Source organism: Eptatretus burgeri, chromosome 8 (genome assembly GCF_056783735.1).
Source record: "Eptatretus burgeri isolate ZD-2024b chromosome 8, Ebu_testis_v1, whole genome shotgun sequence".
NCBI lineage: Eukaryota > Metazoa > Chordata > Myxini > Myxiniformes > Myxinidae > Eptatretus > Eptatretus burgeri.
The window spans coordinates 108,671,691-108,699,333 of NC_140968.1; the positions used below are offsets into that span (position 1 = coordinate 108,671,691).

The 27,643-nt window shown below is 47.7% G+C and overlaps 1 protein-coding gene across 3 annotated transcripts in view; it reads left to right on the top strand.

Annotated features, from left to right (window-relative positions):
• Positions 1–2,314: 2,314 nt before the first annotated feature.
• Positions 2,315–27,643, top strand: part of LOC147022512 (uncharacterized) — a 155,007-nt gene continuing 129,678 nt past the window's right edge. Inside the window, exons 1-3 of one of the 3 annotated variants that reach the window (XR_015061291.1) lie at positions 2,315–2,623; positions 12,304–12,344; positions 13,297–13,504. The gene's annotated coding sequence lies outside the window, so the exon portion shown is untranslated. The remainder of the gene's footprint in view (positions 2,624–12,303; positions 12,345–13,296; positions 13,505–27,643) is intronic. The other 2 variants (XR_015061287.1, XR_015061288.1) reach the window with 2 other exon arrangements.

Sequence of the window (27,643 nt, forward strand, 5' to 3'; positions counted from 1 at the left end):
CGGCCCATCATGCTCTGATTGGTCAAACTTGTAAAAACAACACACCCCTCACTCCAAGACCAACCAACTCCCCCCATTTTAAATCCTCCCTCCGGTCCTGATTTACCAAGCTGAAAAGAAAGTGACTCCGATCGTGTTGTTTACCTTCCCCAAGTACAACACGTTGTTATTTCTCACAATCCCCAATTACCTGCTGTGATGGACGGGACGCTCCACTTCCGAGGATGGTGAGCACGAACAGCGCGATGGGAAACAACATGGTTGGTGCACGGCTCTCCACGAACTGAAGATTTAATGATACCGCTCTGTCTCAAGAGTTCTCTATTGTTGCACGTCTTATTGTGATGTCACAATGGACAGTGGCCACGCCCCCTTCCCTCCTCTGCATTCATATCTCAACAGAGATATAACTACATATTTTTGTTCCAAATAACCTCTTCCAGTGAAAACCACGTGACCCAAGGTTGATGAACAACACGAGTCCTTTCTCTTTCAAATCTTTCACCCAAATGAGAACAGGATTTAACTCGTTCATTTTTATCAGTTGGGATTCTCATGAGAAACCTTGCACAACAGACATGTGTTTATTTAATTAATGTTATTCATGATAACCCTTGTTATAAAGGAGCTTACAGAGTGAGTAATGGTACATCTCATTATTTATTATTACAGCGCGTGCGCTGTATACAATTGCATCGAGTTTGAAATGTCCCCGGTGTCTACCACGTCTCCGGTGTCCTCCCCCCCCCCATACCCACACATGCCTCAAGACAGCCAATGACGGCCGTCCGCGAGATGGCAGTCCGTGTCCGAGACTGAAATGGCGAAAATTTCCAGAAATACCCGAGTATTTCAATGGAAATTTGTGAAACCAATATGTTATGTATGTGAAAACCATTGAATGTATTGCTTGACGGAAAAAACCAAGAAACGCTTCCCTCTCATGTTCGAACGAACGAGACGTCATTTCCGCTCACCATGGCATTTCGCGCCGAACAATGAAAGCTAAGTTTTTCTTTTGCCATCGTTCTCTTTAATGGCGAACGCAGTGAGCTTCATACTTAATGCGTGCACATGAGAGAATAGGAAACAACAACAACAACAACACAATACCATGGCAATTTGAAATCCGTGTCGTTGGGTGTGACCCTTTTCCTTCCGGTTTTTTTTTTGCTTCTGGTTATTTTTTGTTTCCGGTTTTTGTCATGGGGAATGATGCATGCTGGGAGATAAAGGCATCGTCGGAGACATGAAAGACCCAAATAATATCAGACATGGTGTATATTTCCTCCACTGATTTTAATAAAGATATCTCTCGCATCATCAAAAAATAATTTAGTCATGATTTACATTATTTGATCGCTGATCCCGAATCCAGGCCGAAGTAACTGGAAATTGCGTATTCTGTTGTGAACAATTTATAGGTAAAGTCAGAAGTGAATGGAAGGAGAATACTACGTTCGCTTCTCGTATTAATTTTTTTAGATGAAATCCTGTTCTTGGCGGTGTAGTTGTCGTTGTGAAGGTAATGTTGATGTAATATTTATTTTTTCAGATGAGATCCTATTCTTGGCGGTGTGGTTGTTGTTGTGAAGGTTATGTTGAGGTATTATTTATTTTTTCAGATGAGATCGTGTTCTTGGCGGTGTAGTTGTCATTGTGAAGGTTATGTTGAGGTAATATTTATTTTTTCAGATGAGATCGTGTTCTTGGCGGTGTCGTTGTCGTTGTGAAGGTAATGTTGAGGTAATATTTATTTTTTCAGATGAGATTGTGTTCTTGGCGGTGTGGTTGTTGTTGTGAAGGTGATGTTGAGGTAATATTTATTTTTTCAGATGAGATCCTGTTCTTGGCGGTGTCGTTGTCGTTGTGAAGGTAATGTTGAGGAAATATTTATTTTTTCAGATGAGATTGTGTTCTTGGCAGTGTATTTGTCGTTGTGAAGGTAATGTTGAGGTAATATTTATTTTTTCAGATGAGATCGTGTTCTTGGCGGTGTAGTTGTCGTTGTGAAGGTAATGTTGAGGTAATATTTCTGTTTTCATCGCAAAAAGACTTTAATTTGAAATATTTAAGAAGCGAATGGAAGAATTCTACGTTCGCTTCTCGTATAAGCCATAAACAAGTATTTTGTCATGCATTAGGAGTTGGAATTTACTTACAACAAGAACGAAAAAATAATCTCACAGATTCAAAAACGAAAAAAACCCCGAAAACTTCACGAGCAGGACAAGACCAATTGAGCTGAAGGAAACGATACTGTCACTGCTCTGCTCCTGATTGGTCAAAGGACACCACGTGTGTTGTGTGGGCGGTGTGATGCACGAGGATTCCAGCAAACAGGACCGGACCAATCATGTTCGTGATGTTCCTCATGCTGCATCGCCAATCCTCGGCGACACGTGATACCATTGGACCAATCACGTTCGGCGATGTACCTCATGCTGCTTTCTGACAAGTTCTGGATCAGAGCGAGCTTTGATTGGTCAAAGTAGTGGAGAGGAGGCGATAACCTCTGACGGAAGGTAATGACCAAGGAGGAAAGGCGATGCGTCGTTTTGATTGGTTGAAACGTGGAGGAACTGAAGGAATTCTTCTCCTCGGATCCACGTGCAACACACAGGTATCTGTTTCATAACCAGAATCACTTCACTGCGTCATTAATAATAATAATATTTTTCTCCTTATTTTAATTTGTTCGATTTCCTTTGTTTGATCAACGTTAAAAAGCTTCAGTGACGGATTTCGACATTTTGTTCATCCCGGAGTCTTCATGGATATTTGTGAGAATGTGATTTCCGTGGGAATGTGACGTCACTGTGAACGGCCGTCCTGGTTTTACATCATTGTTTTGTGGCCCCCTGGCCCTGCCACGCTGTGTCGGACCATTTCATTCCTTCTGTTGTATCGATAAAGGTCTTTATCACAAAAATAACAAGATTTTTACATTTCAAATATTAAGTTCGCTTTTTAATTGTTTTTCAACTGAAAAAGCATAAATTGAATATTTTAACATTTGTGGACTCATCTCCCAACTGTACATCCCGATCGGGACACGAACCGGACCATCATTGAGTGCTCGGGTTGGGGTTGATGAGGAACGGCTGGCTTGGCAAGCGATAGCAAGCCGATCGGTAAAGGTCCACACAAACCGACAAAATACAAAACATCGCCGATTTCCTCACATTTTCAGATTTCACTCCAGATTTCGAGTTCTGATCCTCGGCTCAATGTGATGCAGTTGTGCGAATGGCCTGGCGGATGTTATTTATCATTAAACCTGCCATTTTAATTGTCTTACACTGTGGGTGTTTATCCCTGCCTCTTCGGCCTTCACACGACCTCCACCTGAACACTGTGTCCAAGCATGGTCCCGTCAAAATCAAACGTGTTCAACGGCTCACGACCCACATGGTTGTCCGACTTCGTGCCTTCCTGTACCACGTCAGGCTTTCCCGCCAAAACCTCTTTTCCATGTGGCACCGGCACATCTGTGGGGGTCTTCTCGAAGTGTTTAAGATTGTGTGTGGTTCTGAAAACCGAGACAGAAATGAGTTTTTCATCTTTCATCAAGATAATGCCCGGAGTGGACACCCTTTGAAAATCTTCAAGCAGTTAGAGTGAAGGAATTTCTGCTCCTCAGCTTTTTCCCATCGATTTGTGATCCCATGGAATGCCCTCCCTAAAAATATGTGCTTCGAGTGGCATCAATTGCTGCGTTTGAAGCCACACTGGATGCCGTGTTGGACCAGCTCATCCCAGACATTGTTTAACCTTTCTGTCAATAAAAATAGATCCTTTTTCACGTTATTGTTTTTTTGTCCCTTTTAATAAACTTTGTCTGCACTGTTCTTTGGCAAACAAGATCAAAATATTGGTCTGACAGGAGGAGATTCTAAAATTCGCATAATAATGCGTAAATGTACCATGAGAAAGACAGACAGACGGACAGAAAGGGGTGAAAACATAACCTCCTTCACCTTTGGTGGGAGAGGTAATTACACTGAACAACAAAAATTTTTTACTGGAGATGTGTAAAGTGATTAAGACTAATTTGGGTACGCTGATTTCAAAAATCATAACCGTTTTACTGTATCACGTCATCATTTTCAGTAACAGAAATATTCCCATTGCCTAGAAGTCAGGATTTCAATGAAATTTACAAAAATTCATTTATTCATTTATTTCATCATGAATGCTTCAAAATTATAGAAATTACAGAAAAACTCCACTAGAATGTAATTAAAAATGCTTTAGGCATTTGGCTTTGCGTTTGTGCTGCTCTGTGTCAGTTTCACGATGCAGGAACCAGCAGAAATCGCCCATCATGTTCGGGTTGTGCCGCCCTTGGTAACTCGTCTCCATGAGTGAAATCTCTTGGTGGAATCGCTCGCCGTGCTTGTCCGAGACTGCTCCCAAGTTGTCAGGGAAGAAGTTCAGGTGCTGGTGTAGGAAATGGATTTTCAGGGACATCCTGGAGCCAAGTTTCCTGAAGGACTCCAGCAGCTGCTGCACTATTTCTTCATAGTTGTCCGCGCGCTCGTTCCCCAAGAAGTTGTCCGTCACAGCTTTGAAGCTCCTCCACGCTGCCAGCTCTTTGGGGTTTAGAGTTGTCGGAAAAGTTTCGTCCTTCATAATCTGTCGGATTTGCGGTCCAACAAAGACACCAGCCTTGATCTTGGCCTCCGCCAAGGTGTTGCCAAACTTTTCCTTGAAAAAAACCCACGCCCATTCAGATCCATTGCCCGTACAAAACTTTTCATCAAGCCGAGCTTTATGTGGAGTGGTGGAAGGAAAACCTTGGCTGGGTCGACAAGGGCGACATGCTTCACGTTGTGTCGACCAGGTACATGCTCTTTTCGCTCTTCCCAATCTTTCTTCGTCCAGTGATTCTTGTCGTCTCTGCTATCCCAGAGACAAAGGAAGCACATGTATTTCGTGTAGCCTGACTGCAGCCCTAACAACAGCGCCACCACTTTCAAGTCTCCGCAGATGTGCCAGTTGAAGTCATTGTACTTGATGGAATCAAGCAGCTGCCGCATAGTCTCATAGGTCTCTGTCATGCCAAACGCGTGAGCCAGTGGGACTGATGGTTTCTCGTTGCCATTGTGGAGCAAAACAGCCTTCAAGCTGTTCTTCCCCGAGTCGATGAAGAGGCGCCAGTCTGCAGGATCGTGATCACACCCAAGTTCTTTCAACAGACCGTTGATGTCACTGCAGAATGTCATCGTGTCTTCCATCTCAAAGAACTCAGCCATGTCTCTGTGACGTGCTCTGAACAAGGATATCTTGGTGTTAGGTTCAAGTAGATTCCACTGCTGCAGCCTTGATCCAAGCAGCTCTGCCTTCGCCTTTGACAGCGAGAGATCTCTTACAAGATCATTTAAGTCTCCCTGGTTCAGAAGGTGTGATTCTTGAGTGTCGGGTTCAAAAGGTTCATCATCACCATCCTCTTCACCACTGCTTACAACTATGTTCTGATCAGCTGGAGGTGTTGGAACGGGGTTCTCGTCATCATGAGGCACAGGTTTACGAGCAGAGACGCAGTCAGCGTACTTGATGTGACCTTTATTCTTCTTGTTGAAGCCGGCGATGCTTGTGCAGCAGAAATAACAATCATCATGATGATTCTGCGGCTCACGCCATATCATGGGCACCGCAAATGGCATGCTCGCGCGCTTGCCCACCAACCACTGAGTCAAGGTTGTGTGACAGCTTGTGCAGCAGATGTGTGGTGCCCAGCTCTGTTCTTGGTCCCCCACCTTACACCCGAAGTAGTGAAAGTAGGCGGCCTTCATTTTCACTGCTGTAGATATACTTCGCTGTTGATCTTTTTTGGTATACCGACCACAGACATAACAGAAGTTGTCAGGATGATTGGTACAGGAACGCCTACTCATCTTTATCTGAAAGAAAGAAATATAACACAAGTTAACAACAATTGTACGAAATAGACATGTTAAAGACATATGTAAATTTCATTGAAATCCTGACTTCTAGGCAATGGGAATATTTCTGTTCCTGAAAATCCTGACGTGATACAGCAAAACGGTTATGATTTTTGAAATCAGCGTACCCAAATTAGTCTTAATCACTTCACACATCTCCAGTAAAAAAATTTTTTTGAAATTTGTTGTTCAGTGTTATCAGTGTTTCCATGTGTCCCTGATATTTAACTAGGTTTAAAAAAAAAACACATTAACATAATGATTTATTAATTCACTTCCATGTTCAGCCCTACCGTATGTTCTTATACACTGCCTGGGTTTTTCCCAGGAGCGGTCGAGTAATGTGTTTTGTGAAGATTGTATGTTGAGGTTGTCGTGATTTGTTCGATTTTCAAAAGAAAATTAATAAAAAGTGGTCCAAGCACATTTTGTGACGCTCAAAATTGTAATTCATACAAAAACATATTGGGCCAACATCAACCAATTTGTCATGCAGGAAATATTTTGAAACATTTAATTTCCCCTTGGTGAACCCAGGTACTTCAGCGATCATACGATAGTGTGACTCCGGTAGATCTGACACGTTGACCTCTGGAACTTCACCATTTCTTCATATAATGAATTGTAAAGAAAAGATAAAAATTCAAGATGAAGCATTCGACAAAGCAGAGCATCACAAGAGGAAGGTAGGTACGTGGTTGGAATAAATTGCAGTAGATCTGAGAACCGGTGTGGACTCAGCGACTGACAGACAGACACACAGTGCTCTTGTAATAGCTTGTTGCCTTTGTTTCTTTGAGAAAATGCAACGGTTAAGAAGTCTTCCAATAAATTCGCACATGCATAATATCATGATATACTGTATATAATCGGTAATAGTTTGTATGTTATTATAGTCAGATTTACCTTGTCCAATCATGAGTGTGACTGGCAGGAGAGCCAGTCGACCGAGATGTGTGCACAATGGTCATTGACCTGTCGGGCCTGGGTTCCAATCTGAGCCCAGCTTGAAACCACCACACTGGTGTTTCACATGCAGGGCGGGGCATCAATGCGTGTGCCATCTCTCGGATGGACATTAAGCTGGGCGTCCCATCTGCTAGCATTACTTGGTGGTCATTAAAGAACCCCATGGTGTTCTTCGTGAAGAGTGGGCGAGCTTTTGCCGGCATCCTGAACAAATTATAAATTCCTTCTCTGAGTGAGAGGAAGGCAACAGCAAACCACCTCGTCAAAGCTTGCATTGCTGTTGCCATTCATTGTACTGTCAACTCACCCCAGCGGGAAAGGATGATGTGGTGGCTCTGCTGATGTTATTGTGAATGTCACACTTGCACAGATAAGCAAATTTCCACTGCAAGTGTATCAACTGGTATGCGTTGCAAGGAGACACGAAAGAAAGCAGTCTATCTCTGCCACTGCTTTGTCATCACAATTTCCTTCTTATAAATTTGTTACAACTGCCTCAACTGCTCATTTTGGACACAGGATGAAGAGACTACATAAGTTACAAATCACAGGATTCATCATCTTGAACTTGGATAAAATTCACATTCAAGGTAAAAATACAAAAATCAACTTAAATACTAAAATTAAATGCAGAAATTCTTTATAAAAGAAACCCTCTTCAACCACCCCCTCGTGTTTTAAACTTACCATTTGCATATTAGTTGAACATTTTGACTTATTACTTTCTCGTAACTTCTGTTTTACTTCACCTGAAATAACACTTTCGTTTTATTACAAATGTCAGTTGAAAATGAACATCAAGACCCATCCCTCGACTTGTTCATACAATATTATATTATACTGGACGACCCGTGAACCCGTTGGTTTCCCGTTGTGACAGCGGTTGATGAAGAAACATCATTTCAACAAAAAACAAAAGATAGCTCCAGCGAACTATACCGCTGAGGTTGTTTGCATTGATCAAATACTCCCGAAGAGTGCTTGGCTGAATCGGGAATTGATTTTTAAATATTTTTTTTTCGTTGCCCAATTTTAGCGAAACTTGATACTGCACACTGCAGGCGAATGGTGAGTGAGGTGGCCCTAAAAGGTTTGCGCTATCGTGTACCGTTTTGGATGTATTTCGGGAACATACAGTACATACATACATACATACATACATACATACATATATACATTATACATATCTACAAGATGAGAGTTTTACGAATATATCGAAGATTATATATATATATATATATATATATATATATATATATATATATATATATATATATATATATATATATATATATATATATATATATATATATATATATACACATACATACACAAGATGGGAGTTTTAGTAATAAATAGATTATATATACATACAAACATCTTCAACAAAACATCAACAAAACATCAACAAACATCAAACAGGAGCCTGGTGTTGGCGCAGTGGTAAGGGCAGTGGCTTGGGACCCAAGAGGTCCTGAGTTCAAGCCCCGTTGGGACACTGAATTAATATATGTATGTATGTATATATATATATATATAATGTGTGTATATATATATATATATATATATATATATATATATATATATATATATATATATATATATATATATATATATATATATATAATGTGTGTATATATTAATATATATATAATGTGTATATATATATATATATATATATAGAGATAAAACCAAGTCGAAAACACCAGGGGGTCGACTCAGCCTGCCATCCTTCCGAGGTCGGCGAAATGAGCACCAGTTGTACTGGGCCCGGTGTATGCCCCGGTTAGAATAGGTGTACCATATCCCTGTGTGTCGTAAGAGGCGACCAGGGTTGCGTCAGGAAGGGCATCCGGCGTAAAAACCAATGCCAAATCATTATGCGGACAACAAAACGAATTTCCATTCCGGATCGGTCGAGGCCCGGGTTACCAACGACCGCCACCGGTACCGGTGGTCAGCAGGGTACCAGTGGAAATTGTGCTACTGCTGGGCGAAGGAGGAGAAGGAGATGGGGAAGGCGAGTCCGGAGGCAGTGGGAGAGGGGGAAGGGTAGAAGTGTGGAGGTGAGAGTTGGAACTCTGAATGTTGGGACGATGACTGGCAAAGGGCGAGAGTTGGCTGATATGATGGAGAGAAGAAAGGTGGACATACTGTGTGTACAAGAGACCAAGTGGATGGGGAGTAAGGCGAGGAGCATTGGAGGTGGTTTCAAACTGTTCTACCATGGTGTGGATGGGAGGAGAAATGGTGTCGGGATAATCCTGAAGGAAGATCATGTCAAGAGGGTATTGGAGGTGAGGAGGGTGTCTGACCGAGTGATGAGTGTGAAGTTGGAAATTGAAGGGGTGATGATGAATGTCATCAGTGCATATGCCCCACATATGGGGTGTGAGATGGAATATAAAGAAGATTTCTGGAGTGAGTTAGATGAAGTGGTGGAGAGTGTATGATGGATGAAAGAGTGGTGATTGGAGCAGATTTCAATGGACATGTTGGGGAAGGGAATAAAGAGGATGAGGAGGTGATGGGGAGGTACGGTCTCAACAAGAGAAACGTGGAAGGGCAAATGGTGGTAGAGTTTGCAAAAAGAATGGAAATTGCAGTGGTAAACACGTATTTCAAGAAGAAGGAGGAACACAGGGTGAAATACAAGAGTGGAGGAAAGTGCACACAGGTGGATTACATCTTAAGTAGGAGATGCAACCTGAAAGAGATTAGTGACTGTAAGGTTGTGGCAGGGGAGAGTGTAGCTCGACAGCATCGATTGGTGGTCTGTAGGATGACTTTAGAGGTGAGGTTGAGGAAGAGAGTGAGGGCTGAACCAAGGACCAGATGGTGGAAGCTGAAGGAGGAAGACTGTTGCGTGAAATTTAGGGAGGAGGTGAGACAGGCGTTGGATGGTGGTAAAGATGGGTGGGATGATTGAGCAACGACAGCAGAAGTTGTGAGGGAGATAGCTAGGAAGGTACTTGGTGTGACATCTGGACAGAGGAAGGAAGATAAGGAGACTTGGTGGTGGAATGAGGAAGTACAGGAAAGTATAAGGAAGAAGGGGTTGGCGAAAAAGAAGTGGGATAGTCAGAGAGATGAAGAAAGTCGGCAGGAGTAAAAGGAGTGGCGTCGAAAAGCAAAAAGAGAGGTGGCAAAGGCCAAGGAAAAGGCATATGACGAGCTGTATGAGAAGTTGGATACAAAAGAAGGGGAAAAGGATTTATACCGATTGGCAAGACAGAGGGACCGAGCTGGGAAGGATGTGCTGCAGGTTAGGGTGATAAAGGACGCAAATGGGAATGTGCTGACGAGCGAGGAGAGTGTGTTGAGAAGGTGGATGGAGTACTTTGAGGAGCTGATGAATGAAGAAAATGAGAGAGAGAGAGAAGGTTGGAAGAGGTGGAGATAGTGAATCTGGAAGTGGGGTGGATCAGTAAGGATGAAGTGAGGACTGCTATGAAGAAGATGAAAAGTGGAAAGGCGGTTGGCCCAGATGGTATACCAGTGGAGGCATGGAAGTGCTTAGGAGAGATGGCAGTGGGGTTGTTAACAAGATTGTTCAATAAAGTCTTGGAAAGTGAGAGGATGCCGGAGGAGTGGAGATTAAGTGTACTGGTTCCGATTTTCAAGAATAAGGGTGATGTGCAGAGCTGTGGAAATTACAGAGGGATAAAGTTGTTAAGCCACACCATGAAGTTGTGGGAAAGAGTAGTGGAAGCTAGGTTGAGAGGAGAGGTGACGATCTGTCAGCAGCAATATGGGTTTATGCCAGGAAAGAGCACCACTGATGCGATGTTTGCTTTGAGAATGTTAATGGAGAAGTATAGGGAAGGCCAGAAAGAGTTACATTGTGTGTTTGTGGATTTAGAGAAAGCTTATGATAGGTGCCAAGAGAGGAGTTGTGGTATTGTATGAGGAAGTCGGGAGTGGTGGAGAAGTATGTGAGGATCGTGCAGGATATGTATGAGGACAGTGTGACAGCGGTGAGGTGTGCGGTAGGAATGACGGACCGGTTTAAGGTTAAAGTGGGATTGCACCAAAGATCGACTCTGAGCCCTTTCCTGTTTGCAATGGTGATGGACAGGTTGACGGACGAGATCAGACTGGAGTCTCCATGGACTATGATGTTCGCGGATGACATCATGATCTGTGGGGAGAGTAGGGAGCAGGCTGAATCGAGCCTTGAGAGGTGGAGGTATGCACTGGAGAGAAGGGGAATGTTAGTCAGTAGGAGTAAGATGGAGTACATGTGCGTAAATGAGAGGGAGGGTGGTGGTATGGTGCGGTTGCAAGGAGTTGAGGTGGGGAAGGTGGATTGGTTTAAATACTTGGGATCAACTGTCCAAAGTAACGGAGAGTGTGGGAGAGAAGTGAAAAAGAGAGTGCAGGCAGGATGGAGTGGGTGGAGAAGAGTTGCAGGAGTGATTTGTGACAGAAGGGTAGCTGCAAGAGTGAAGGGGAAAGTATACAAGACGGTAGTGAGACCAGCTATGTTGTATGGTTTGGAGGCGGTGGCGCTAACAAAAAGACAGGAAGCAGAGCTGGAGGTGGCAGAGTTAAAGATGCTGCGATTCTCGTTGGGAGTGACAAGGATGGATAGGATAAGAAATGAGTATATTAGAGGGACAGCGCAGGTAGGACGGTTTGGAGACAAAGTGAGAGGTGAGATTGAGATGGTTTGGACATGTGCACAGGAGGGAAACGGAGTATATCGGGAGAAGGATGTTAAAGATGGAGCCGCCAGGCAGGAGGAGAAGAGGAAAGCCAAAGAAGAGGTTCATGGATGTGGTGAGGGCGGACATGCGGGTGGTTGGAGTGTCAATGGAAGATGTGGAGGATAGAGCGAAATGGAGACGGTTGGTCCGCTGTGGCGACCCCTAATGGGAGCAAGCCGAAAGAGGAAGAAGATATACATACAAACATCTTATTTATTATTTCCGAGTTTGTGGTTTCGTGTCGCGCTATCTTCGACTTTGTTCTGCGCTTGAGTAACGTGATATTCGGCTTGCATTATTTGAAAGACCATATGAGGTGCATGGTACAAAAAAAGTAAATAAAATGGTTCTGAAACAGTGAAATCCTATTCCACTGACTGCATTAAAGTAAAATTACGACTGATACTCTGCATCAGTTCCTTTCTCAAACACACCCACCCAAACATGTCGCGCAGAGCGCGGGTTATGCTTGTATATATATATATATATATATATATATATATATATATATATATATATATATATATATATATATATATATATATATATATATATCATGAAAGCAAACTCATCTCTCCTCTGTGTATGGAGGGAATGACCAATCAGCTCTCCCCTAATCAATTAACCCAGGTGGCTTGGATTGTATAAATAAATCGACTCCTCCCATTCTCTTCCAGCCGAAGAAGCTGCATAAAGCAACCATGAAAGGCTACCGAAAGTAAGTGCTTTGCTGTTTCAAACCCACACTCGAGTTCCTCCACAGCCATAAAGACATTCACAAATAGTACACACATGAGAATCCAAATGCTACACACACCCTCAGCTGCAGGGCCGGTTTCATTGCTTGTTAGCGAATCAACAGCGACAGTGCAGACAGAAAGCTGTTGCTCTGTTCCTGTAAGTCGATGGTTTTACGCAGTCTGAGCAGCTATAATTAATATCCTTGCACGCTACAAATATTATAATCTTCATAGAGTACTTCAGATGATGATGTCGTTTTATCTTGAACAAATGGAGTACCTGAATGTAAAGCTTACGGTTCTCTCCTTGCTTAGTTCATAACATTTCACACGAGTCACCATCAAGCATCAGAATGCCCCTCCCCTTTTAATGTTACTGAACAAGTCACTGAAAACTGATTGATGTATTTTCCGACATTTTGGTATACAGCAAATGCAGATGTGTTAAAACACGACACCTGTAAGAAGATAACTCTGGTGGAAATTATTTTGACATTCACTCATTTCAGGTGATACGATCAGGTGATCGCGGAAAATCTGTACATCACATTTTAAACAGTGTCAGTACTCTGTGCGAATCAACATAGAACATTAACGTTTGTTATTTTTTTTTTAATCTGTGCATTTTTCTCCGTGCGTTTACTTTAACCCTTTGAACCCTCACGGCCGTTTTACCAGCCACGATTCAATCCTCCATACATCTGAGTGGCTGGATTTTTCTCGAGGGAGCCCATGATGGGGGATCGGAAAGTCCAGGGAGGTCAGGGTTCAAAGGGTTAAGAAAGTAAACTGAGAAATGCCGAGATTTCCATACATTTATGTGCAATGGACTGTGGGTTAACTTAGCAATGTTACTATATTTGGGGATGTTCGTACAATTCCAGCAAGGCACCATATGTTTCCTCAACCACATTGTGCCATTTCCGACAGCTCTGTCAAGCTGAAGAGTGCGTCCTGGTACCGAACAGAGTACAACAAAAGGACAAAATACAAGTTTCACTTCACCGCCTCGTGGTCCAAAAGCACACTTTCCTCAAGTACCACTCAAGGCTGGGAGTGATGAAAAGAAGGACATGATGAAAAATGTGGACACACTCTGTTCCCACCAGTTCGTTGCAATTCCACCCCACATCTCGTGGTACGTACATGTGTTCTTGTCTGACCGCTTTCCCATTGTATCTGTGACCCCTTTCCCCCGGCTGTTGTTCTTCCATCAGTGTACTCGGATAAAATGTATTGTCAAAGTTAAATACACCGAGATTACCCCATTCACATGAAAATGCAAATAACAATGCACAACCTTGTGGTTCTCATTCTCTATTATATACAGTACGTATACCAACTAAAGTACCCATGTTGCCCGGGGATATTAAATGAAACGTATATTTAAATATTTCCTGCATGACAAATTGAGGAACGTTGGCCGAATGGTTTCCTATGAATTACCAATCTTGTGGGTTGCAAAATGCATTTGGACCGGTTTCCCTTCTTTGAACTTATTTTTTATCAATGTTATTTTTAAGTACAACAAACCACGACAACCTCAACATACAATCTTCACAAAACATATTACTCGATTGGTCCTGGGGAAAACCCAGACAGTGTATAAGAACATACTCACTCGAAGCCTGAATACGGAGATGTTGTAGTAAACCTGTGCAAAGCAATCTTTCTGTCCTGGCACATGTATAAGCACCATTATAATTAAATTTGTGTTGTTGAGAAATCACCACAATCTCAACATACGATCTTCACAGCACATATTACTCAATCGCTCACAGGGAAAAAAAAACAGGCAGTGTAAGAGAACATACTTGCGCGAGGCCAATGGAGGTGTTATAATAAACCTGTGTAAAGCAATCTTTACCTCCATCGCCAAAGGTGAAGGAGGTCATGTTTTCACCGTGTTCTGTCTGTTTGTGTGCAGGATATCTCAAAAAGCTGTGCACGGATCCCAATGAAGTTTTGTGGACAGGTTGGGTATGTGACAAGGACGAACTGGTTAGATTTTGGTGAAGATCTGGATATGGATCCGACTACTAGAATTTTAAAAGTGATTCTTCATCATTGAGAGATGGGGTAAAACCGATAGAGAGCACGATATCTCAAAACGTTGTGGACGGATTCGGATGAAACATGGTGGACAGGTTGGGTGTGTCACAAGGACGAAGTGATTCGATTTTGGTGAAGATCCGAATCTGGATACGAGAATTAGCCCAAAACAATATAGTACTGTGTAGCATGATATTTCAAGAATGTATTGGGCCTGATATGTTCTCGTGGATCAGGTATTGCATGGCGGAGGTGTGCGCTCTCCTGAGTGCCCTTCTCGTTTTTATAGCAGGCACATGAGTAAACACAAAAACAATCAAATTTGTGTTGTTGATAAGAAATCACGACAACCTCAAAATACCATCTTCACAATATATTGTTGCGGATTCGCGCCTGCCGGCGTGCTGACGGCCACGTAACTCGAATCGCGGCACGTCGCCCACCGGACGGACAATCCAGTCGTGACCCTCTCGGACTAACGCCGGGAACCAGTCACGGGTGGACCTTTCGGTCTCACCGCGATCGAGCCAATCAGCCCCCGCGTGGGATAGGGTTGCTCGCCAAATTCGACCTACCTAAGTACCCACGCGGAGGGTAGACCGGGCGATCGCACCTCGCCGCAGGTCGACTTCGGACACGGGCCACTTAAGCGACCCGTTCCGTACTATCGGGATAACCGAGCGGTGTTATCGTCGACCTCGACGGTTCGATTAATTATCGGGCGTATTCAGCCCACTACCAACCCTTTACGTGAAGCAAGATGAGGATTCAATGAAGGAAATGACGAAGCGAAGCGGGAAACAGTTCAACACAAAGCACATTTATTCGCGACGAACGGAAAGCACACATATTCAATTCCACCAAAAGCACATAGAAAAGAAAAACACAATGCAATTTACACAAAAAGCAAATGCGACAATGCAGATCTAATACCGATTACGCGAGCACACGGCAACACTTATACAATTTTACTTCACAGACGGCGCCGACAACACATACCCAAAACCAAGGAAAAAAATACCCTCAAGGATGAGGCGGGCCTGAGGCCGAGACCGGGTCGGGCCTACCCGTCTGGTGATGAGACGCGGAGCGGCGATGGTGCCTCAACTCCGCGGGCCTCGCGGACAGTGTCTGGTAGGGGGTGGGAAAGGGGTCCCCTTGGTCGCACTATCTCAGCGCGGGGGGAAACAGGAGGGGGTTGCTGATGCTCGGGGTATAGAGGATTCCTACTCTGCCTCGAGTCCCGCGACGAGCGTCTCCACCTCGGCCAGGTCGCGCTGTCGGCCTCCCTGGGGTGCAGCTCCCTGCACGACGCGAGCACCCCCTCGTCTGCCCTCGCCGCCTCTCCACAGCTCCGTCCCCTCCGCTCCGACTCCAACGCACACGACGACGACCAGCTCCTTTTTGCTCCTTCTTCCCAACTCCACCGCCCGCGAAGTCTTAACTCTCTGTTCTCTTGACTGACGAACACGGTCGCTTATATAAGCCCCGTGGCTTCGCCTTCTCATCTTTGACCCCCTCCCTTCGACCTTTCACCTCGCTCCCCATTGGCCCGAGAAAAAGTGGGCGTGAATGCTTTTTTGATCCATAAATTTGCATATATCGATCGCCCTCCAACGCCCTGGGGGCGGGGCCAAATCGCCCCTCGCTCACCGATTGGACGGAACAAAAGTGGGCGTGTGTTGTTTTTGATCCGTTTTTGAAGTGGAAAATCCGTGGTTTTGTACACGCTGTTCGGCGCGCGCCCTGCACGAGTCCAACACCGGTACCCACAAGCGGCGCAAGAACGGTGGCGATGCGACGGTTGCGAGGTGTGACGTGAAGGTCGTGGCGGTGAGTGGTTGATGTGGTGATCGGTGGTGGTAACAATGGCGGTTGGTCCAAAATAAAGATAGTAAAAGAAAAACGGCTATCCTGAAGAGTCGCAGCACGCATAAATGACATGTATTCCCACTAGACAACGGGTTTGGGCCTAACTATACATGTACTTACCGAGATACCTCACCTAAGGGACCTGAATGGTGGTTTGCGAATTTGGTAACCACAACACTACCCCCTCCCCTTTTTACAGACTCGTCCCGAGTCGTCAAATTTTCGTGTGCCATCATGTGTAGTTTTCCCCTAGTACATTTTACCTACGGATCCCTGAGTGCGACATTCATGGTATTCGTGTCCCCAAAATAAATAACCTGAGGGCTGCGTAACTACCTAAACAAACTCACTCACACGGACGACTTAAATAAAATTGCCGGCGCTAAGACAAACATGCCGGGGGCGCACTCATATGTACAGTACATCTTAACCTTAACTTACAAATTTTACACTAAACCATGGCCCAGGATCATTGAACTCTGCAAAAAGAAAGCAGTTAGCAGGGAGCCAGGCTGCCCGCATGCAGTCTCTGGCTCAAAACAATGCAGGTGACAGGGAACGTGGCTGGCTGCTCACACGCAGTCCAAGGCCTTCCCTTTTGAACTGAACGCAGTGAACCACAACGGTGCATGGGCTGCACAACGCAGTCTCCGTGCCAGCTCAAGTGGCACACGCAATGAGCACAACGAATGGATGGATGGACACAAACACGGTGCACGGGCCGCCACTGCAGGCCCGTGTTGTAGCTGCCAACAGGGCAGTTCTTGCAGCTTGCAAACTGTTGCCTTGCGGATCCTGGCGCACATGGAAATGAACAGGGGGGGGGCAAAGCAAAAATTGAACGGGGCTGGTGAACGTGGGCAGTGGGCATGGCATGGCAAAGGCAGCAGGCAAACACAGCCCGCAGAAGAAGGCCGCTGCAGGCAAACACAGCCGGCAGATGAACTGGCCGGCACAGGCCTTGCAGAAAAACAGCCAGCCGGCAGATGAAGTGGGCCGGCACAGGCCTTGCAGCACAGCAGCTGCAGACGATCCAGCCGGCACAGGCCTCGCAGCAAAACAACAGCTGCCGATGAAGTTGGCCGGCACAGGCCTTGAAGAAAAACAGCCAGCCGGCTGAAGTGGCCGGCACAGGCCTTGAAGCAAAACACGGCCAGCCGATGAAGTGGCCAGCCTTTGCCGTTCCGTGGAGGTTGGTGGAGGGAGTGCGGTGGTGCTGGCCACTTGGAAGGCGGGCTCGGACCTACCTACCTGTCTCCCTCCCAACCTATCGCCTTTGCCTGTCACTGTACATACCCACTCCCTTAATTTGTGAAAAACCAATTTAGCCCCAACTTATTTTTTTTTAATTTTAATTTTTACTTCCCCACTATAAATCGTCCCCTAACCCCCTTTATCGTCCTTGTTCGGCTAACCTATCCTGTCACCTAGCCTACTCCCAACCCCTACGTTCCCTTCCCGGAGGGGAATAAGGGAGAGCTAGCGTCCTGTGTCGAGGCCCAACGAAGCCTCAGAATGGCCTCCCCAGAGTTCGGCGATCTTAACACCAAGTGGGTCCAGCGGCCCACAACGACAGCGAGGGGATGGATGGTGCGGAGGGGTACATCTCCTAATCTACCCTAACCATTTAACCATTAAACTACCCCGGGGCTTTCAACAAGCGCCTTTCGCTTAAACTATTGGTTCTAACAACCCAGATTCCCGTCGCCTGTGTTGGTGTCCTTACAATTTCGGGCCTCGCCCCCCAATTTTCTCTCCGTGCCCTCACACGGTCTCCTGGCTGGGACACGTGGCTCCCTTTGGCAGGCACGTCCCTCTGCCGAATCTCCCGCTATGGCACCCCCGGGCACTACACTGCTTCCGAGCCTACCAGCTCCCAAACACCGGGGAGTGCCCCCCATGGCACCTCCCTTGAAACGCACACGTGGCAGGCCGGCCTCCCAGGCCCCTTTCCGAGGGTCACCCGTGCCCACAACACTGCCCACGCGGCTAATGGCGCCCCGGGCCCCCGCACCAAGCAGGCGCACCCGTGCCCACTACGCTATCCCGGCCCCCCATGGGCCCTTGGCCTACCGCGGCCGACTAGCCTGGTGCCCGGGGTACCCACTCAGCGATACTCACCTTTCGCAGCCACGCTCCCAAGCCCGTCAACAGGGCTCCTGCACCCCTCCAAATGGGTCTCGAGCCTACTTTCCCACCAACAACAAAACGACCTCCATTTTTGTTAATTTGACTAACCCAGCTAACTCACTTTACTCTGACCCCGGGGGCCCTTGGGCGGGAGTCACTCCTCCCCCCAATCACTCATCGCACCATGCATTCCCCATTCGCTCCATACACACAGACCCGCTGGCCTCACTCACTCACCAAGTACTCACCTCACAACTCACCAACTCTTCAACACACACACCGCTGAACTCTGCCATCCTTCTAACTACATCCCCTAACTAACTCGTGCTCCCACGTCGTCCCTTAAACTACAGCACGTTCCTTTTAACACTACGTAGCTAAGCTACGTCCCCTCTACACATTCATAGTCTGTCACTGTCTCCAAATCATTCATTTTATTTCCCAACCTAAATCTGGCTACAATCCCTCTAACTAATCCATTCCACGGACTCCATGAGGACTTACCCCTGCCCCATGAAGTCGGTCTAACTAAGCTAACCCTTCCCCCTAACTAGTTTCCATCCTGTGCCCAGGATCAAGGGGGTCTTCCACCCCTTGCCCAGGAATCCTGTGCACCCGAAAGTGAGGCTTGTTTTTTTTTTTTTTTTTTTCATGCGCAGCACCTGCGCGGCAACTCGCGCACTTTGCACCTGCCCGTGACGTCATGCAGCTGCACGTGTTCCTCGTCCCTCCTTGGACGGTACCATCCGGTAGAGATACCCCTCCTGCCGGATTCCAACCCCACGTGCAGCCATGGCGTCACCGTGCGCATAAAAAAAACAAACAAGCCCCACGTCTCGAGGGGTTCCCCACGCGAACACATGTGCTTTGCCCGTTGGAGCTTAACACACACGATCGCGTGGAGAACCCGTCCGGTCCAAATCCATTTACCTGCCTAAACTTTGTCCGTCCGCGGGATCGGCAAATCCACCGCGTGCGTTTCCGGACCGGGACTTCACTCTCGCAAGCGAGCACGTGGTGGACTCGTGCGTTGCACAGCACGGACCGCGTGCTCACTGCTGGGTGAACCCGGCACGGTCCCCGAAACAACCAAAGCCGCTACTCGGCTTTCTCTCCTCTGTCGCCGTCTCCATTCCACACACGCATACCTGCGTGTTACGACGCACACAGTCCACACCATTAAACTCACACCGGGAGACGCGGCTGCGTGCTCCCGCATGCCAACCGACATCTCCCTCACATACCGCTCTCTCACACACACGGTCTCCCTTGCACTCGGCCGTTCACTCACGCGTGCCTCACTACTCACACAAACCATACTACTCACACACGCGGGGGAACTCAACCGCTGTGCCTCATCCACACTCCGTTCCTCACTCATACACGCGGGGGCACTCAACCGCGGTGCCTCATCCACACTGGCCGTTTCATCCACACACACGGCCTCACTCACACACGGTGCCTCACCCACACACGCGGGGGCACTCAACCGCGGTTCCTCATCCACACTGGCCGTTTCACTCACACACACGGCCTCTTCCACACACGGTGCCTCATCCACACACGGCGTGCTGGGAAGCACACACTCCGGCACAATCGCCACCTCACCATTCACACACGGGGTCGCTTCCACACACGGGGACGCACTCACACCTTGCACCACACACACAGGGACAACCACACTGGGGATTTGTGTCCCCACAAGGGTCTCTATACCCCCCAAGCTCTCCGTGCACCTGTCCACAGCACTCCTCCTCTCAACCTCGCAAAGCACGACCGAACTCACCTGGTCGTGACTCGCCTCAAGGGGGCATACTCCCTCCCCTCGTTCCTGGAGGAGGCCATCCAGGTGCTCGCACTGGGTCTCGACACGCTCCGCGAGCTCACCCCCATTGTCCTCCACTACCTGTGTGTGTGCGTCACTTACCCCGTCTTCATCGTGTTGTCTATCCTCTATTTTTTCTGTCTCCCGTGTCTCTATACATTTATAAGTTTCTGTCGTCGTCACCTCGTGTCTCGTCTCACACGTTTTGGTCTCCCCATTTAATTTTTCCCTCTTGGTCACCGTCGATTCCTCTGTCACGACCCTCGCCCAACACGCCCCCCGAATTATTTTTTTACCCGCCTCCACCGCTGGCCTGTCAGCCGTTGCACCCCCTTCCAGCTCGTTTGCTTCCACACGTGGAGTCGCCATTCTCAGCTCCCCGGTCACGGCCTTCATGCCCGCCTGCAGGCTTCGGCCCATGTTCTGCGTCTCACCCCGCAGCTTTTTCGTTTCTTCCTTCATTTGCTGTGTATTCGCATCCATCTTTTCGTTCATGCTTTTTATTCCGTTTATAAATTCAGTTGTGTTTGCATCCATCTTTTCGATCATGCCTTTCATTTCGTTTTTCATATCCGCATTTATCTTCGCTGTCGTTTCCGCATACATTTTTGCCAGCATGGTGAATAGCTGGGCCATGTCGGGTGCGCTTGGGTGAGCCGTTTCGGCAGGGATCGGGGAAGGGTTTTGGTGGAGAGGGGGAGGGGAGGTGTCATACACCGCGGCCGCTGCTGCACCTATTTCGGGCTCTGGGTTCAGTTGGGCGAGTCCGTGTTCCTGCACAACCAACATTTCCTGCACGGGGATTTCATCCTGAGCCATGGATTCTACACATTCTGCATCCATTTCTAATACCCCCGGCTCCCGCTCGCCTTGAGACGCCATCTTGCTTCTCGTGAAGGGTTAATTTCGCTCGCTCGTAATTTGGAGGGAATCGGGGGTCGCTTCTCTCACCCCTGGACCGATTCCCGTGAATTTAGCTGGAGACAGGAGAGCCCGTTTTCCTGTTCTCCGATACCAGTGCCGCGAGGAGGGCGATGAATTTGTATCGCACGACCTGACACCAGTGTTACTGATTCGCGCCCGCCGGCGTGCTGACGGCCACGTAACTCGAATCGCGGCACGTCGCCCACCGGACGGACAATCCAGTCGTGACCCTCTCGGACTAACGCCGGGAACCAGTCACGGGTGGACCTTTCGGTCTCACCGCGATCGAGCCAATCAGCCCCCGTGTGGGATAGGGTTGCTCGCCAAATTCGACCTACCTAAGTACCCACGCGGAGGGTAGACCGGGCGATCGCACCTCGCCGCAGGTCGACTTCGGACACGGGCCACTTAAGCGACCCGTTCCGTACTATCGGGATAACCGAGCGGTGTTATCGTCGACCTCGACGGTTCGATTAATTATCGGGCGTATTCAGCCCACTACCAACCCTTTACGTGAAGCAAGATGAGGATTCAATGAAAGAAATGACGAAGCGAAGCGGGAAACAGTTCAACACAAAGCACATTTATTCGCGATGAACGGAAAGCACACATATTCAATTCCACCAAAAGCACACAGAAAAGAAGAAAAACACAGTGCAATTTTACACAAAAAGCAAATGCGACAATGCAGATCTAATACCGATTACGCGAGCACACGGCAACACTTATGCAATTTTACTTCAGAGACGGCGCTGACAACACATACCCAAAACCAAGGAAAAGAATACCCTCAAGGATGAGGCGGGCCTGAGGCCGAGACCGGGTCGGGCCTACCCGTCTGGTGATGAGACGCGGAGCGGCGATGGTGCCTCAACTCCGCGGGCCTCGCGGGCAGTGTCTGGTAGGGGGTGGGAAAGGGGCCCCCTTGGTCGCACTATCTCAGCGCGGGGGGAAACAGGAGGGGGTTGCTGATGCTCGGGGTATAGAGGATTTTTATTGTCCCGCGACGAGCGTCTCCACCTCGGCCAGGTCGCGCTGTCGGCCTCCCTGGGGTGTAGCTCCCTGCACGACGCGAGCACCCCTCGTCTGCCCTCGCCGCCTCTCCACAGCTCCGTCCCCTCCGCTCCGACTCCAACGCACACGACGACCAGCTCCTTCTTGCCAACTCCATCGCCCGCGAAGTCTTAACTCTCTGTTTCTGCTTCTGCTTCTGCTTCTGCTTCTTCCCAACTCCACCGGCTGCGAAGTCTTAACTCTCCTTCTCCGACTTGACTGACGAACGCGGTCGCTTATATAAGCCCCGTGGCTTCGCCTTCTCATCTTTGACCCTCTGCCTTCGACCTTTCACCTCGCTCCCCATTGGCCCGAGAAAAAGTGGGCGTGAATGCTTTTTGATCCATAAATTTGCATATATCGATCGCCCTCCAACGCCCTGGGGGCGGGGCCAAATCGCCCCTCGCTCACCGATTGGACGGAACAAAAGTGGGCGTGTGTCGTTTTTGATCCGTTTTTGAAGTGGAAAATCCGTGGTTTTGTACACGCTGTTCGGCGCGCGCCCTGCACGAGTCCAACACCGGTACCCACAAGCGGCGCAAGAACGGTGGCGATGCGACGGTTTTTTTTTTTTTTTTTTTTTTTTTTTGTATACCTTGGTCGAGGCTCGTATGAGAGCTAACACACAACTCACAGCAAGGAGGCATGAGACAAGAGGGGCGGGAGTGGAAGGGACAAAACATTGGGGAACAGACACAGGTGAACTGTGGAAGGGAGAGGGATGGGGATGGGACGGGGAACATGGCGAGGGGAAGATGGACATTAAAGGGACTTTCAGGAAGGAAAGCAGGAGAATTGAAGGAAGTGGGCTTGGGTGGATTATCGGGGTAGAAAAGATCGAGGATTTGGATGGGGGAAGATAAGAGGTGGTGGTGAACAGCTGTTTTGAAAGCCTGAAGGGAAGAATGGGAAAGAATAGAGTGAGGAAGTTTATTCCAAAGGCGGGAAAAAGAGGAATGTAAGTGTGAAGATGAGCAGTGATTCGTGATTTTGGTAGTTTTACCAGAAGGGGGTTGTTGGCGGACCTTGAGCGCCCTGTGGAAATGTGGTGGGGACAAATCGCAGAGAGAGCAGGGGGGCAAGGCTGGAGAGGAGTCGGTAGAAGACAGAAAGACCACCGACCAACCTGCGGTGATTGAGTGAGAGGCCCAAAGACTCAGCTTCATTGCGGGAGATGCCAATGATCTTAAAAGCCCTGGTTTCGACAGCGTGAAGTCGAGAAAGGTGGGAGGCAGGAGCACCAGCCCAGAGGGGAGAGCAGTACTCCATCAGGCTACGGACAAAAGCTTTGTAAGTGGTCAGGAGCTCAAGAGGGCCGAGGAAGGACTTTGCACGACGGAGGATTCCCAGTCGGCGACTGGCTTTTGAGGCAAGGTTGGAAATGTGACTTTCCCAGGAAAGGTCATGGCAGATAGTGAGACCCAGAAGCTTGAAAGAAAAGACTTCTTCCAGAGGATTGTTGAGAAAGTGGATGGGGGGTTTTGTAAACGGTCCTTTCGAAGAGACATAGTGAGAGTGTGAGATTTGTCTGGATTGAAAGACATGTTCCACGTGTTGGACCAGTTTGTGATTTTATCCAGATCTGCAGTGAGCGAAGAAGCTGCTGCTTGCCGGGCTGAGGGATGACAGATGGTACGGCAGAGGGTTGAGTCATCGGCAAAGAGAAATAGAGGATTTTCCAGAGAGTCCGAGAGATCATTGATGAAAACCAGAAAAAGAACAGGGCCCAGAACGCTACCTTGAGGAACTCCAGCCTGCACAGGAAGAGGGGATGAAAGAACTCCATTTAGGGCCACACGTTGACTGCGACAGGAGAGGAAGTCTGCGAGCCATGAGTGGAGATGGCCTTGAATACCATGGGCAGAGAGTTTGGTGAGTAGGGCAGGGTGCCAGACTGTGTCAAAAGCACGTGATATGTCCAGGGATACGGCTCGGATTTCCTGTCTGGCATTGAGGACCTCCATCCATTGATGGGAGAGCAGTAGCAGCATATCTAGGGTAGAGTGACCTGGTCTGAAACCAAATTGATGATTGGAAATCAAGCCATTGGAGAAGAGGAAGGATTTCATATCTGAAGCGATGATGGATTCCATAACCTTGCTGATGATTGGGAGAAGGCTGATTGGTCTATAGTTACAGGGATCTGTTTTTGCACCTTTTTATGCAGGGCAGTGATGTTAGCAGATTTCCAAGCAGATGGCAGATGACCTTGGGAAAATGAGAGGGTGAATAGAACAGAGAGAGGGTGAGCAAGAGCAGAAGAGCAGGCTTTGAGGACACGTGGGCTGATGCCGTCTGGACCGGTTGCAGAATCTGACTCGAGGTTTGAAAGCAAGCTCTCCACCTTGTCAGGAGAAAAGGATACAGAGTCCAGGGACAGTTGGGTGCGACTGGGTAAAGTGGGTAGAGATAGTGATGGGTTTGGGACACAAGATTTAGCTGCAAACACCGAGTTTAGACATTCAGCTTTATCACGTGTGGAATCAGCAGTGCGGCCATTTGAGGTAAGGGAGGGGATGGAGGGGGAACATACACCAGAAACAGATTTGATTAAACGCCACCAGGATGTTGAGGAGGGAGAGAGGTTCGAGAGTTCAGACTTGAGATGAGAAAGATGTTGTTTTCTGGCTCTCCTGAGGGTAGATACACACTTGTTCCGAGCTTTGTGGAAAGAACTGAGATTGCCCTCAGTTGGGTTTGCTTTCCATGAGGCAAAGGCAAGTTGTTTCAGGACAACTGCCTCGCCACAAGCTTCAGTAAACCAAGGGCGGGAGGAAGGGTAAGACAACTGAACACGAGAGGGGATAAATCTGTGCATGAGGGAGAGCAAGTTTCTTTGAAAGAATTCCCAGGATGAGTTGATGTTTGAGAAAGTAGTGATAGGAGACCAGTCTGTAAGTTTGATGGCTGCTCGGAGACCCTGCCAGTCGGCTTGAGTGAAATGCCAGACTCGACGGCGGTGAGGTGGTTCTCTGATAACAGCCAGAGAGATGTCCACTTTAATAAGGACGTGGTCAGAAGAACCAATTGGAGCGAAGGAAGAGCAGCAGATATTGTCAGGGAAATTTGTCAAAATCAGATCCAGAAGAGATGGAGTACCATTGGTTGAGATCCGGGTCGGGAAGTTGACCGATTGAGTCAGTCCCAATGAGTCACAGAAAGCCTTTGCTGATGTCCCATGGCAGGTGAGAGAGGTACCCACACCTAGCCAACTGGCGTGATGACAATTGAAGTCGCCACATAAGAGGAAGAGAGAGTTTGGATGAGAAGATAGAAGATGGTCCATGTTTTCGGAGAGTGAGGTGTAGATGGAGTCATCACTGTTCGGTGGACGGTACAGTACACATATAAACATGAGGTGGGAGTGGAGGGGAAGCCGAAGCCAGAGGTATTCCTGGGGGTGTGGGGGAGTGGGAGCAGTGCAGGGAGAGTGAGGAATAGAGTCTTTGATGAAGAGAGCAACACCTCCACCAGGACGAGGCTCAGGTCTGTCATACCGTAAGAGGGAGTAACCAGGGAGAGATACTTGGGAGTCAGACACGTCTTGGGAGAGGAAAGTTTCTGTTAGGCAGATAATGTCTGGTTTGTCAGTGGCAACCTGCATTTGTTGCGAGGTTGCGACGGTTGCGAGGTGTGACGTGAAGGTCGTGGCGGTGAGTGGTTGATGTGGTGGTCGGTGGTGGTAACAATGGCGGTTGGTCCAAAATAAAGATAGTAAAAGAAAAACGGCTATCCTGAAGAGTCGCAGCACGCATAAATGACATGTATTCCCACTAGACAACGGGTTTGGGCCTAACTACACATGTACTTACCGAGATACCTCACCTAAGGGACCTGAATGGTGGTTTGCGAATTTGGTAACCACAACAATATATTAATAAATCACTCCCAAACCTGAAAGGTCCTTCCTCAAACTGTTGCCTCAAAGTTGGAAGCATAGAATCGTCGAGAATGTCATTGCATGCTGTTGCGTTCAGATTTCCCTTCACTGGAACAAAGGAAGAGGCTGAGCCCGAACCATGATTACTCCTCTATCAAACATTAGAGTTGGCCCAATGCAATCGGGCAGGTAACGCTCTTCAAACCGAGATTCATCCATCAGAGTTCCAGATGGTGGTGCATGATTCATCACTCCATAGTCCAATGGTGGTGTGATTTTCACCACTCCGGCTGATGCTTGGCATTCCAAATCGTGATCTGAGGCTTGTGTGCGGCTGCTCGGCCATGGAAACCCATTTCATGAAGGTCTTCCTGAACCTTCAAGTGCTTCTGCTGACGTTGCTTCCAGAGTCAGTTTGGAACTTGGTAGTGAGTATTGCAATCGGCGACAGATGATTTTTCCGCTCCGCCCTTCAGCACTCGGCGGTTCCGTTCTGTGAGCTTGTGTGGCCTACCATTTCGCGGCTGAGCTGTTGTTGCTCCGAGATGTTTCCACGTCACAATAACAGCACTTACAGTTGACTGGGGCAGCTCCAGCAGCGCAAAACTTTGACAAACTGACTTGATGGAAAGGTGGCATCCAATGACGGTGCCACGTTGAAAGTCACTGAGCTCTTCAACGCGGTTTGCCAATGTTTGTCCATGGAGATTGCATGGCTGTGTGCTTGATTATATACACCTGTCAGCAATGGGTGTGGCTGAAATAGCTGAATCCTTTCAGCAATGTCATGTGGTTATGTATAATGTGTCTGGTCTAGTATAGCTCGCTCTGCTCTTTCAGCCCTCTAATCCTTCCAGTTGCTCCCTCTTGGTTAAACCCACAAAATACACTCATCAGATTTCTCCGTCTTTTCTCCCGTTTGTGGAAATTCCTTCCACATGGTTCAATCACGTTGCTCTCTCCAGGACTTCAAACAAGTGATGCATCACTGTCATCTCACATTTCCACTGACGATCCTTTCTCCGCTCTTTAACGCCACCAATGCAAACCCTTTTCCTTACAGGTTCCTGTGCTTTCTCTGCTTCTCCCTCTCTCATCCTTCTTTTCTCTTCCTTTTTTTGTATACCTTGTCGAGGCTCGTGTGAGAGCAAAACGCAATGCACAACCAGGGGGGCATGAGATAAGAGGGGTGAGAGTGGGAAGGGCAAAACAGCGGGGAACAGACATCAGGAGATCTGTGGAAGGGAGAGGGATGGGGCGGGGAACACAGGGGATACAAGATGGACATAACAGGGACTTTCAAGAAGAAAAGCAGGGAATTTGAAGGAGGTGGGTTTGGGGTGGATTAACGTGAATATAAAAGATCGAGGATTTGGATGGGGGACGACAAGAGGTCGGGTGAACAGGTGTTTTGAAGGCCTTGAGGGAAGAATGGGATTGGACAGAGTGAGGGAGTTTATTCCAAAGGTGGGAAAAAAGAGGAATGAAAGAGTGAAGGTGAGCAGTGATTCGTGATTTTAGTAGTCTTACCAGAAGGGGCT